The sequence below is a fragment of the Miniopterus schreibersii genome, assembly GCF_964146895.1.
Source record: "Miniopterus schreibersii genome assembly, chromosome: 22".
Lineage (NCBI taxonomy): Eukaryota > Metazoa > Chordata > Mammalia > Chiroptera > Miniopteridae > Miniopterus > Miniopterus schreibersii.
In genome coordinates, this window is record NC_138124.1 from 14,416,424 (window position 1) to 14,429,707 (window position 13,284).

Consider the following 13,284-nt stretch of genomic DNA (forward strand, 5'->3'; position numbering starts at 1 on the left):
GCTGGGGGGGGGTGTCAATCTGCCCAATGGTAAGTTCATCTGCAGTTTACTCCTCACGGCTGCTTTCTGTGGCTTTGAGTGAAGCTGGAGAAATCTTCCCAGGTCTCAGGGACCACTTCATGCCCTTTAGGACCTAACGAGACATCTCAGTCTCCTTTACCAAACGCAAGCAGAGGCAACCCTGTGTTGGGCCAGGCCTGTCTCCCTAGCACGGGGTACAGACATAGGTTTGGCCACCAAGCAGAACTATTTAAAACGCACAGTACTAGAAAACAGGGGAGCAGAACCAAGTACACACACAGACATACACACAAACACACCCAACTGGCAACAGATCTAAAGCTCTTTTCTGGAAGCCGAAACTGTTTTGTTTTAATTTTTTTTTTAAATATCTTTATTGATTTCAGAGAGAGGAAGGGACAGGGAGAGAGAGAGATAGAAACATCAGTGATGAGAGAGTCATGGATCGGCTGCCTCCTGCACACCCCCGACTGGGGATCGAGCCCACAACCCGGGCGTGTGCCCTGACCACGAATCGCACCCCGATCTCCTGGATCCTAGGTCGATGTTCACGCTGGCGGGGCTGGAAGCCCCAAACTGTTTTAACACAGAGTCAGAACTGTAGGGGTCCTTCACTAAAATCCTTTGCTACCGAAGTCTGGATTTTCCTTTCCCCGGATAGAAAAAATAACTTTAGTTTGGGGCTAAATTCAGGCCTGAGAGGGTATATTCTGTTCAAGCCCCCCCACCCCACCCCCAGGAATTCCACTCCCTGGCTGATAGATTTCATGCAGTGGTGTCTGGCCCAGTGCTGATCCGCCTTCAAGGGGTTAACTGGAGCCACTGGACCTTTGGATGAGTGAACAGGCTAAAAGGAGGCTCCGTGTATCCTTGTCATAATTCTAAAATATGTTGGGGGGGGTTGGAATTAACATTGCTACGAATACCATTTCCCTTCTCCAGCCTCGTAGACTTCTAGCACTGGGCCTAGTTCCACAGGCCTGTGGGGGGTGCGTGGGTGGGGAGCCAGTCCTGACTGAGCGCCTGCGGAGCCCCGGGCTCTGTTATTGTTTAGGGAGCTATTTCGTCTTCTCAGGAACTGCTATTGTTACTCCCCGTTGCCAAGTGCAGAAATCAGGGTGCATGCAGCAGAGGCTACAAGGGACTTGCTCAAGGCCATGCAACTTGTTATGTTGCCAACGGGGGGCCGGGGGGCGGGGTAGTGGGGCGGGGGGGGGGGGGGGGCTCAAGTCTGGTCTGACTCCAAAGGCTACATTCTTTCCCTGAGCAAGGCTGTTTGTTAAAAAGGCTTGAAAGGACTGGGGGGGGGGGGGGGGGCAGTGAACTGGGGTCCACACTGCCAGGCACTCTTTCCTAGCTTCCTAGCACCCAGGGGCTGGATAGAGGCCGCTGCCTCCACACCCTGTCCATGCAGTTTGGTCCCCCACTTTCCTCCCTGGGCGGGACCCCCAATTCTGCTCCCTGTGTCCTGGGCTACAGGTGAGTCTGTCGTTCATCCTGGAGCCATCAGGTCCCGCAGGTGAGCTACCAGCCGGCCTCCCTCCTCTCCTCCCGACCCCAGGCGACACCAGACCTCGCACAGCCCCCGCCTCACCCGCCTGAGATCACAATCGGGGCTCCCCCCGCCCCCGTTTCCGCCCCCGCCCGCGGCAACATCCAACACGACCCACCTTTGAGCCCTCCCTCCCTTTTCCCGCCCCCTCCGGGCCCGCCTTATCCAATCAGGCCTCGGCCCACGGGCCAAAGACGTCAAAAGTAACCAATTGTCTTCGCTCAGGCCTCCCTCCCGCCTTCAAGCTGAGGAGCAGCGCCCCCGGCCAATGGGCTGTCAGGAAGAGCGCGGGGCTCGTAGAGCGGCGGCTGGGCCGTCCAATGAGCCGGCGGGTGCCCGAGGTTAGGGGCGTGGTAGAAGCGGTCGTCAGGGGCGTGGCGGCCGTTGCCTGGGCGGGGCCGGTAGCCGCGGGAGCTGCGCTGGCCAGGGGTTCCGGCTGCATTTCCAGGAGCGCGGCGGAGCAGCGGGCGCTCGGACCCGGGACAAGCTGGGCCTCTGTAGTCACCGCTCACAGGTAAAGCCACGGCCGCCGCGCGAGCCCCGCTGAGCCCGGGTCGCGCCCCGGGCCGCTCGGGCCAACCCCCCCTTGAGTCCCCGCCATCCTCGCCGGGGCTCGGCCCATCGCGCCGCCGCCTGCGCGCGGGGATCCCCGGGGCCTGTCACCTGGCGCCGCCGGGGTCCCCCAGGGCCGACTCGCAGGGAGCCTGGACGCGTCCCTGGAAGCCCTTTGTCCCCTCCTGCCCCAGGCTCCGAGGTTGGGGACAGCCCCAGACCCGAGCCTCTAGGGCGCCGGTCGTCCCTCCATCGGTGCGCGCCCTTGGGAGGGCGGGTAGGCTGGTGATGGAGGTCCGGGGTGCGCACCTGGAAGGAGAGGGCCGAGCAGCCCCATGACCGCCTCGGGCATCCAAGGGGCCCTCTGCGTTTGGGGGCTCCAGGGGTGCGCCTGGGACCGATGCGTTCCAGGTGTAGGAAGGCAGCTTTTTGGGGCCCACTTGGAGACACACTTCCCTGAGCTCATCTGCGCTCCTGGGCTCCATCCTAGGCGCACGGTGGGCTTTCCCCACCAGGAGGACTGTCCAGCAGGCGCAGGGGGCCGCCTGCCAGGCCAGGCAGCCAGCGCCTCGACCTTGGAGGTGTCCAGGCAGAGGCCAGATTACGGCCACCTGTCGGGGATGCTTGGAAAGGACGCCGAGGGAGGGCTGCAGGACCCACCTGGGAGGCCTTTTCTGCGCTCACAGGGGCATCCCGGGTGACCTTTGGTGCCCAGCTTCATAAGGATACTTCCCCGGGGGGGTGGTTAGTTTAGGATTTTTGCCTTGACCGGTAAACCAGTTTTGTGGTCTCAGCTCTCAAGAGTGGGTGTTAGCAAAGAGCATGGACTGTACCGAAAAGGGAAGGTTTATTCAGCCGGCCTGGAAACTCCTGAGTTTGGACTGTGGGCTGCTGGTCTTTAATCATTCCGTTTCCTCTCGTTCTCACAACCCATGAACCAGTTCGACCCGCGGCCCAAGAACAGGCTCATGAGAGGGGCCTTGGGGAGACGGTAGGTTTGTCAGAATTAGCGTGATCTGCACCCAGAGCTTCTTGAGGGCCATGTTGTTACAACCACATGTTAAGTAGAGTCCAAAAGAGAAACCGCACAGGACCACTTGGCTACCCTCTGTCATGTGCCTGAACAGAGGGGAGGAAAGGAACTTTGACCCCACTTGCTGCCTGTTTTAGGATGAATGAACCTTTGAATAGCCAGTCAGAAAGCAGATCAGTCCATATGCGGCGTGGACTTGTGGCATTTTAGAGCTGAAGACACGGTAGACAGAGCTCATCCAATCTGTCTTCTCAATGCAGACAGAGGTGAGGACACCAAGGCCTGGCGAGGTCACAGCGCCGGCTGGTCATCACAGAGCCGCGAGTCCAGAAGGGTGCTCTGGTGACCCTGGATCTATCGAGTTCATGACTTGTGTTTCACTCCCGGCCTAGTCATCTCACACTTGATGTTTCGATTTTTGATTCTAGGGGAGTCCAGCGAGGTTGGGAGAACAGATTTTGGTGTCGTAGTGCCTGGATTCGAACCCTAGCCCGGCTTCTTTGGGCAAGTTACTTAACCTCTCCATGCCTCTGTTTGCTCACCTATAAACCAGGAATAATCATGGTACTTAGATTGGAAGGTGGTTTTGAGGAGTGCCTGAGTTACTGTATCTGAAGCACTTACCACAGTGCCTGGCACACGGTAACCACTATAGATTTGCTGAACACGATGTCCTGTTGCCCTTTTATACAGTTTCTCTTCGTATCTACCACCCAATATTTTCTGCCAGGAGCTTATTTTTTCCCCTGCTTTCTCCCCTGCAATTCATTAAATATATTCCAGATTTTATGGTAGCTCAGATGTCTGTAGGGTTTTCCAAGTCACATCGCATTTTATTTATTTTTCTGCCTTTTATTGAATCCGGGCATTTATTTTTCTTTGTTAGTCCTCTCCTTGTAATTACACTCTTTTTAGACTCCAAATCTGCTTTATTGTCTTTAAAAGGGCGGGGAGGGTGATCCCTCAAAGTGATAGTCCCCGATGATACCAATTTCCACTAATTCTTCCAAAATATCTCTTCCCTCCGCCTGGCCCGCCTCCCCAGTTGTCAGTGCGACGCAGCTTGATTATAAATGGATGAACATTTTTAGATTAAGATTTCATGAGCCACTGTATTAAGTGCTTTTCGGAAGTTCAGGGATCGTGTGTCAAATGCATTTAAGCCAGTTACTTAGTCATCCGAGCTGGGGGAGCACCGGCAGCACCTGCCCTGCAAGCCAGAAACACAAGTGTGGGACTGATTCTTGCCGGTAAATTAGCTTGTTCACTGGTTTTTCTGCGTCTCTCTGGTTCTTTTCTTGAGCTTGAAATAAACCAGATGGCAAGTGCCGTGGAACAACAGACTTTCCTCTCGTTTCAGTCCGGGAAGTTTCCTCTCTTTCCTTTTTAGTTTCACCTTCATTCCTTTGATCGCCTTTGCAGTTTTGATAAATACCTACTCTGTTTACCAGTCAATTCCCTTTTAATTAGGAGATACCTGTCAGTTTTGGTTTTCCCTTCTCTGTCTGTCTTTAGGTGTTTTCTAGAATAAACCAAAGATTATCACTTCATTGATTAGCACCTTCTTTAAGAGTCGATTCTGAGTTTGGTTTTGTTTTTGTCTAGGAGATTCTAGAGCTCGGCCGTCTTAGAATAATCGCCTTAGTTCCATTGTTTGTGTGTTAATAATGGGCCCCCTTCTCTCTATCTCACTCTTTTCTCATGTCCTGGAGAAAGGGCTTCTCGTTTACTGTAAATTCTTTCATTCTTTACTCACAACTTCCTCCTGGTAATCTCTGGCAGCTCCCACAAGGAGTATAGGGGTTTCCCACTGCCCTTGTGCAGAGCACCTGACATTTCTTTGGTCCTATGGAAGCCAGGGGCAGAGTCTGTCTTATTTTTTGCCTAAACCTGGCTCTGTGAAAAGCTGTAGCAAAGAGAGACTTCCAATATAATAAAACTCCATGTGGCAGAACTCTGCTCTGACCTACTGCATACCATATTCTGTTTTTTATCGCATTGCGGGTGAGATCATTTTCATATTTGCTCATTTACTTTTGTTGTCTTGGTTCCAGGGCATCCTGCTTTTGAATTAAATGTTTTTTCTGTTTATAAAATGGCTGGAGGGGGCAGGTGACCAGACCCGTGGTTGCCCTTGAAGCTTGTGCCCAGGGCCCAGCTGGGTGCAGACCTTATTGCACAAGGACCCATTCTCCCATCTTTTGTAGCACAGCAGCGTACAGGTAAAGAGCCTGGCCGGTGTGGCTCAGCAGTTGAACATCAACCTAGGATCCAGGAGATCACGGTTCAATTCCCGGTCAGGGCACATGCCCAGGTTACAAGCTCGATCCCCAGTTGGGGGTGTGCAGGAGGCAGCTGATCAATGACTCTCTCATATTGTTGTTTCTATCTCCCTCTCTCTCTCCCTCCCTCTCTCTGAAATCAATAAAGATATATAAAAAATAAATAAAATAAAATATATTTTTTTAAAAAAAGAGAGAGCTTATTAGAGGATCGGAACACTGAGACCGTTGTGTTTGCCTGGTTTCTGATTTTCTTTTGTTTTCCTTCAGTGGACGTCCATTAAGTTCAGCGAACTGAGCATCTGGCGTGTGCCAGGAGCACAGCTGTCCCCATTAGCAAGTGCGTCTGGTGTGCTGCATATAGACTATTTTGCGTGTATATTACACCCTAAAAATGTTAATGTTTTCAATTCAGAAATAATTCTCTAAGTAGGTAATACATTTAGATGATGAAAGAAAATATTCGGGGAGCACACGAGGTTAGACAGTAAGTGTCTCTGTCCACCCGACTCTGCCACCTAGTTTTGTTCCCTAGAGGCACCCGTGTTACTGATTTTTTTCACCGTTCAGAGGTGTCCCATGCACAGCCAGGATGTTTTATACCTCTCTGAGCAGATGTGTTATGAACACCCCTTCCCTTTTGTATCAATGGTAGCATGCTTTGGGGAACCCTGCTTTTTTTCACTTAATGTTCCTTGGCAGTATGTAAAGAGCTTTTGCGTCATTTTTTATGAAGGCTTGTTTTTGTTTTTGTTTTTTTAACCATCACCTGAGGACATTTTTTCCCTTGCTTTTCAGAGAGAGTGAAAGGGGGAGAGAGAGAGAGAGAAACATCCATGTGAGAGAGACACATCAATGGGTTGCCTCCTGCATTCGCCCTGACCGGCGCTGGGGATCGAGCCTGCAACCGAGGTAGGTGCCCTTGGCCGGAATCGAACCCAGGACCCTTCAGTCTTCAGGCTGATGCTCTAACCACTGAGCCAAACCGGCCAGGGCAAGGCCATCTGTTTTTAATACCCATGGTTTTTGTTTCTAAGGATGCTAAGAACCAGCCTTATTTGAGCAGCACCGTGGCATGGAGATATCCTACAGCATCGTGTGGATATTTGGGGGCAAATGCTTTTCTTCTACAAGCTGCAGCTCTGAGCCTGGGAAGAGGCCTGGGAGGTAGAGGGCTTCTCCCAAAGGCCATCCTATGATGGTAGAGTAGGAAATGTTGGAGATTGAGGGCCCAGGACCTTGGGCCCTTTGCCTGGCCTTCTGGGTGTTTTCTCTGGTCTTTAGAGAAGGCTCCGGCCTTCCTGATGCTCACATCTGCATCTCTCTCTGTCTCCTGGCCCTGCACCCAGGCTGGCTGGCCCTCGCCCTCGGGCATCAGAAGGGGACCTGCCCTTCCTCCGGGGACTTCCTGCTTGGGTGGCTCTGGTGGATGCCCCACCCCTTCCTTTCTCTCACTCCCAGAAAACCAGCTCTCAAACCTGCGCCTCTGCCAACCATGTTTCCCAGACCAGCATCTGGGACTAGAGTCTCTGTCGCTCGCCTTAGCAGTGTTTCCCAAGTTCTGCAAATCCCTTGGCCCTTTCCAAGGTCTGAGCCTGACCCGGCCTTTCTCAGCCTTTGCTGGTGATGGCTCTAGAAGAAGACAAGGTTCTTCATATTTGAATTTCCTGTGACTGCACAGGCTGATGTCCACGTGGTCTTATGGTTTTTGTGGCTCCCAGCTCTTGCCTTTGTGTGTTTCTCTTTCCTTTAATGTGCCTTAATCTGCTTTTATTTCCCTCCGAGTCTAATCGAGTCACCTTGAAATCGAATTGAATCTTGAAGGTGTTAGTCAGCCACTCTAATCTAGAGTCATGACCTTCTGGTCTTTACCCATTGCTGGGCGACCACATCATCGATCAGCTGTGCCATAGATACCGTGTTATGTAATATGAGGAGAGGGCGCTTTGCCCAGTCTCCCTGGGGTATAAAAGAGGCAGAAGCTTGGGAAAATTGCCCCGCTTGAGTTCAGTCTCTACTATACTCGATTTATGTGCTGTTTACTTAGTCATGTCGATGCGAACAGTAAAAACAAATCAGGAAGTCCAACGTGAGATTGCCAAACGTGAATATTTTCAAGTACAGAAAAAAACAACCTTATCTCTCATTATTACTACCATTTAAGAAAAGATATTTTAGCCCGGCCGGTGTGGCTCAGTGGCTGAGCATCGACCTATGATCCAGGAGATCAGGGTTCAATCCCCAGTCAGAGCACAGGCCAGGGTTGGACGTGCAGGAGGCAGCTGATCAAAGACTCTCTTTAATCAATGTTTTTATCTCTCTACCTCTTCGTTCCTCTCTCTGAAATCAGTAAAGATATATATATATTTTTAAAAATCAATTTAAAAAAAAAAAGCTATTTTAACACTCAAAACGAGGGAAGGTCACAGAACACATTTAGATTTAGGAGAAGGTTGAGTTAATGGAAATTGACACATGATGTTTAGTCAGGGGGACTGAAGTGTTTGGGATCCATCCAGCCCTCTGAAGGGCCCCTAAGGCAGATAGGTGCCTGCCTCACTTCTCTGTCCTCCTAGAGTCTTGCCCAGGGGTGGCAGAGAGAGGGTTCTCGGGCCTCGATTTCCTCACTTGCATTAATCATAACTCACAGAAGTGTGGTGAGGTAATGTCTGAGAACATACTTTGTACACAGTAAATTCTGTAATTGGCCTTAACTATCCACACCAGTGCCTTTAATGACATGTTCGAGTAGGAACTGAGGTCATATATTAAAATCCCAAGCATCTGATAAGCTGTAGAGTTACACAAATAGGAATTTTTACTGTCATGTAGTTCTCTGTCATTTTAGAAGATATGGCGGCCTGTTCCCATCACCCAGAGAGTGCTGCTGGACCTTCGACCCCTCGCCTGCGGCTCACAAACTTACAGATTTTTCTCAGGGTGCCCGATAGAGAAGCTAAGGGTCTGGGATGGGGACGGGACCCTGTACGTGCTCACAGGCAGGCCCAGGATCTGGACCGAGTAGGGTCTTGAAGGCCCAGGCCTTTGTCTGTAGGTCGGGTTCCTCTGGCCGTGTTGGCTAAAGCAGACCCCGCCTTTGCTTCTCGGGTGAGCACACCACTGCCAGGTTAGCCTTGGGTCAGGTTTTAATTTTTTAAAAAAATATATCTTTATTGATTTCAGCAAGAGGAGGGGGGGGCGATAAACATCAATGATGAGAGTCATTGATCAGCTGCCTCCTGCTCGCCCCCTGCTGGGGATTGAGGAGCCACAACCTGGGCCTGGGCCCTGACCAGGAATCGAACCGCAACCTCCTGGTTCCTAGGTGGATGCTCAACCGCTGAGCCACACCAGCCAGGCTGTGTTTTTTCATTTTTATTATAATAGCAGGATGCTCTTCTTACCCCCGTGCAAAGAGGTTAAACTGGCCCAGAGTCACAGCCAGCAAGCGGTAGAGTTGCGACTGGGGCCTGCCCTGTCCTTCCCCCACGCCTGTGAATGTGTCCACCCCTCTGTGAGCGGCCTCGTGACCCCAGCATCGGGGTGCACCCACAGAGGGCACCTCAATGAAGCGGAAATCTTGGTAACACTGGTTGCTCTGACCTATTTCCACAAACCTGTTTCGGATGCCACAGATACCTGAGAAGGAAGTTCTCCATTTTTCCTTGGATGTCAAAAAGGATTGCTGTTTTATAGTAGCACACACATCTCAGCCTGGGTTAGCCTAGGATTAGTCCGTTTTCTAGATCATATAAGTTCATGTCCGATGGGAAATGCCGTAGACAGTTTTGTTGCATTGATGTTTTGGGGGGAGTAGCAGAAACCATGAGCTGTCCAGTGGATTTCAGTGTTTATCTGAACGCTAACAGTCAGTGGGTAAATCCTGTCCCTCTTTGGGGACCTTTCGTTCCCTCCGCTGCCTCAAACAGCCTGCTTTGGCCCTGAGATCTCTTTATTTGTGAGCAGTTTTAGAGGTAGATTTATAATTCTTGGAAGCGAGTAAAAGCTGCTTTAGACACCCAGGGAAAAGGGGGAAAGAAATATGGCCTTGGACAGTCACTTCTGCAAGGGATAGAAAATGCAGAGCTTGCGTTTGGATGGATAGCTGTTTGCGTGAACTTGGAGATTGTCTTTCAACTTTCCAGAAGCTGCTGATAGCCCCGGTCAGGCTGAGCTCTGTCCCCACCCACAGCAGCTGGGCAGCCTCATGGGGGCCACGCCTCTCAACTCAGCCCTTTGCCATAATCACGTAAGAAAAATCCTGCTCCAGGGGCGGGAGTGGTGATACGTTAGACCTTCCCCACGGACTCGATCAATAAACATTTACAGACTGCCCACCGGGTGCTCGAGACCGTAAATTCAGACTCGTGCACAATTTACACACGAGGATTGAATCAGACGGGTGTAGGGTGTGGACCAGAATCCCCAACAGAGATTAAAGGGACGTGAGTCATCCTTGTTACGCAGAGACGAGGCCTTCAGGTTCTCTGGATAAGAAAGGGCCTTTGTGAAAGAAAGTGGGAGAGGGGGGACTGTTAGGGCCTGGAGGGGATGGGCTCCCGAATGAAGGTCCCTGCAGAGTTCAGCAGGTCGCACAGGGCTGTCCGGATGCCATCGAGGGCTCGCAGGGATGTTCACGTGGTGAATGAATGACAAAGGCTTGCCCAGCATCCCACGGGTCAGGTGACCCCCAGTCACACCCACTGCCACGTGCCAGTCCCCCGGTCGCCGGCCCAGCCCGTACATGCGACGTGCGTGCGGTGCCATCTTTCAGGCTGACCTCTGGCATTTGTCTCGTAAGTAAAGCCCCGAAGCTTCATTCCGCAGTGACTCACTCCCCCTGCTCCCAAACCCGTCCCTCTTGTCCTGGCTGCCCAGCATTCCCGGGCCCTGCCTCAGCCGGGGAGCCCAGCCCGACGTCTGCGCCCACCCCTCCTCCTCACCTTTGCTCCTGTCCCTTGTCTTCCTGGGGCTCCCCGGCTTTGAATTCCTCCAGTATTTATAGGTGGTGCTTCAGGACCTCACAGTTAGTTACGCGTGGATTGGCGCTGTTTTCTAATCATTTTATGAATGCCCTGTCTTAGCCCCAACAGAACTTAGGACAAAGCTGATACCTTTGGTACCCACGGGGAGTGGGGTGAACGTCCGAAAGGGAGTGTAGTTTTGCAAGGCATCCCCCCTCGGCAGGAGAATGGGGTACATGTCAGGAGGAGGGTCCGGACTGCACGCTTCCAGGACCCTTTTTAGCACAGACACAAGGACACACCTTGAAACTGTGAGTGGAACTTGACAGTGGACGCTTATTACTCAGTGATTTATTAAGTCTGTCACGGCTCCGTGTTACAGGAACCAAGAGGGTGGCCTGGGATTCATTTTAAACGTGTTGGAGGAGGCCGGGCGGCCAATCAGCCGGTTCTCTCGCTGTTCACGAGGCCCCCGAGTCTGAGAAAGAGCCTCTTTCGCGGTCATTTCTATCCATTGGATCGGGGAGTTCACCAAGGCGGCATGGAGAGGTTTATTACTGGTGATGGTGCGGCTGATATTTGGGGGCACTTAGCTGAATCGCAGGGACAAAGCAGCCAAGCCAGTAAATATCTGTGCACAGAACACAGTTCGTATTGTGTTACCCCGTAGCTTGGGAGCGTCTGCGTCGGTTGCTGACTATGGTCTCCTGGGGGGAGCTTGCTGGGTAACCAGGGCCCCCAGAGGAAGTCTGTCCCCGGCCTGTCCCTGGCTACCGGGGGTTCCTGGGCTTAGGGGCGCATCGCTCCAATCGCTGCTTTTATCTTTCCTCTCCTCCGACTGCCTGTCTCTGTCTCTTCATATAAGGACCCCACTCGTGGGCTGGGGCCCCTCTGATCAGCGTGACCCCGTCTGAACTCGCTTCCATCTCCAACGCGCCTCTTTCCCAATGAGGCCCCGCTCACAGGTCCTACGTGGATGTGGATTCTAGGGGGGCGTTTTTCACCCCGCTACCCGGGGCAGTGAGTTTTCGGTGTTTGAGGTCTCCACTCAGGTTTTCCTCTCTTCACAGTAGGTTTCGGGTTGTCAGGGGTCGTTAGTTAATATTCCAGGGCTGCGGTCGCCCTGCGCCCTTGCGGGTAGAGTGAGTGTGGTGGGGTGATCGGCGCAAAGGACACCGCTGAGGGTGCCTGAGTGTCTAACTCACCCGAGGGACGAACCAAGGCCCCGAGGGCTGTCGATCTTGTGGACTGTGTTGTTCGCTGGTCCCCGCAGTCGGCTGGGAAAGGCTGTCTTCTGTGACCCGGCTCAGAGAGAGCGCATCCTGCTCCCCGGCCAACGGCTGCAATTCTACACCGAGAATCTCGGAAATTTTGAGCTGAAAGAGACCTTTGGTATCATCTACTTCTAACGTAACCCTCTCATTTTACAGATGAGGTCTTAAGGGCCCAGAAAGGTTAAGTGACTTGTTCAAGGTTGCTGGCTATGGGAGGGGGCAGAGCAGGCACTGAGACCCAGGCCTCAGAACCCCCAGAGGAGAGCCTGTCCCAGCACAGGGGCCCTGTCTGTCCCCGCCTCTGTGCCTCTGTTGTAAAACAGCGCTCTTGGCCCCAAGAGCAAAGCCCAGGCCCTCGCACTGGTGGACAAGCCCGTCCAGCAGGTCAGAGACCCAGGGCAGCGCTGAATGTCCCTTTGCTGTTGGGTGTTTGGCAGCACTTCGGGTTTCTTTGTTAATGTGGAGACTACAGATGGAATTTTAACTGTGATTTATAGCATCTAAATTCCACTCATAAAACGACTGGGGTGGGAGCAGGGGAGGTGCGGGGCCCACGGTCAGAGGATCCGGTAGGTACACAGGGGTGGGGCGGGGAGAGGCCCACTTTCCGCCTTCCACATGCCCAGCCCTCCAGTCATTCGGGGTGACTTCCCTGTCTCGGCTGCCCGGTGTTCATTTAAGTGACTTCACCTGCCCGGAGAGGGGACAGGGGCACACAAAATAGTGCAACGAAAGCAAAGTTTGTTATGTCTCGAACAGATTCAGAATATGAACATGTAGCGGCAGGTTGAACTTGGCAAGGAAGAGCAACATGGAATGAAATGCAGCGAGCTAAGTTAAAGTGAACTTCAAGAGTTTTGTGCTAAAATTGCCAGTTAATTATTGACTTAATACCTATATACACATTTACACACGCACACATACTCATTCCCACACTTACACTTCTAAATCCTAAGGCCCAGCTTTAGCTCTGGCCTCTCCATAAGCCGTCCCGCGCCTAATTATTTCCTGGACTGATTTTTCGTGTCCCCAAGTTTCTAAAGCAGATCTAGCCTTAACAGCAACTTTTCTCCCCAGTTAAAATGAGAATTCTGCTTAACTGCAGTCCCATACGATGCTTAGCATATTGCTAGGCACGCAGTCGGTCATCAAGTGTCCTGAACCCACTGAGGTTCGAGGGCAGTGGCCCTAGCGACATGTGGTAGAACTGCCCCGTTGCTCCGGCCTTCGGGTCCAAGCCCTGACTCAGGGCTGCCTATTTGGACCATAATAATTACCAGCCTCTCCTGGGATTGCCTTCGCTGCCTTGGGTTCCATTTTAAACCCTTGTCACTCTTCAAGGGTTACGTCAATTAATTCTCTATTGCATTTGCTATTTAAAAAGGTTGTAGGAGGACTCTGCCTATCACATCACTCAAGGTCCCCTTATATAAAGTCCCACAGACTTTAAAAAAATTTTTTTTCTTTTATAATCCCTGCTGCTTTGGAAGCCATGGAGATTCAGCACCGTGGGCCCGGCCCTGGCTCCCCGTCTCACGGGAGCAGTTAGCTCCTGGTGCCCGTCTGCAGCCAGCAGGACCCAGACCCTGCAGGCCCTGCAGCCCCC

General features: G+C 52.3%; 1 protein-coding gene across 1 annotated transcript in view; it reads left to right on the plus strand.

Annotated features, from left to right (window-relative positions):
* The first annotated feature begins 1,941 nt into the window (after positions 1–1,941).
* ABHD2 (abhydrolase domain containing 2, acylglycerol lipase) overlaps positions 1,942–13,284 on the plus strand; it is a 35,220-nt gene continuing 23,877 nt past the window's right edge. Inside the window, exon 1 of the mRNA XM_081124369.1 lies at positions 1,942–2,087. The gene's annotated coding sequence lies outside the window, so the exon portion shown is untranslated. The remainder of the gene's footprint in view (positions 2,088–13,284) is intronic.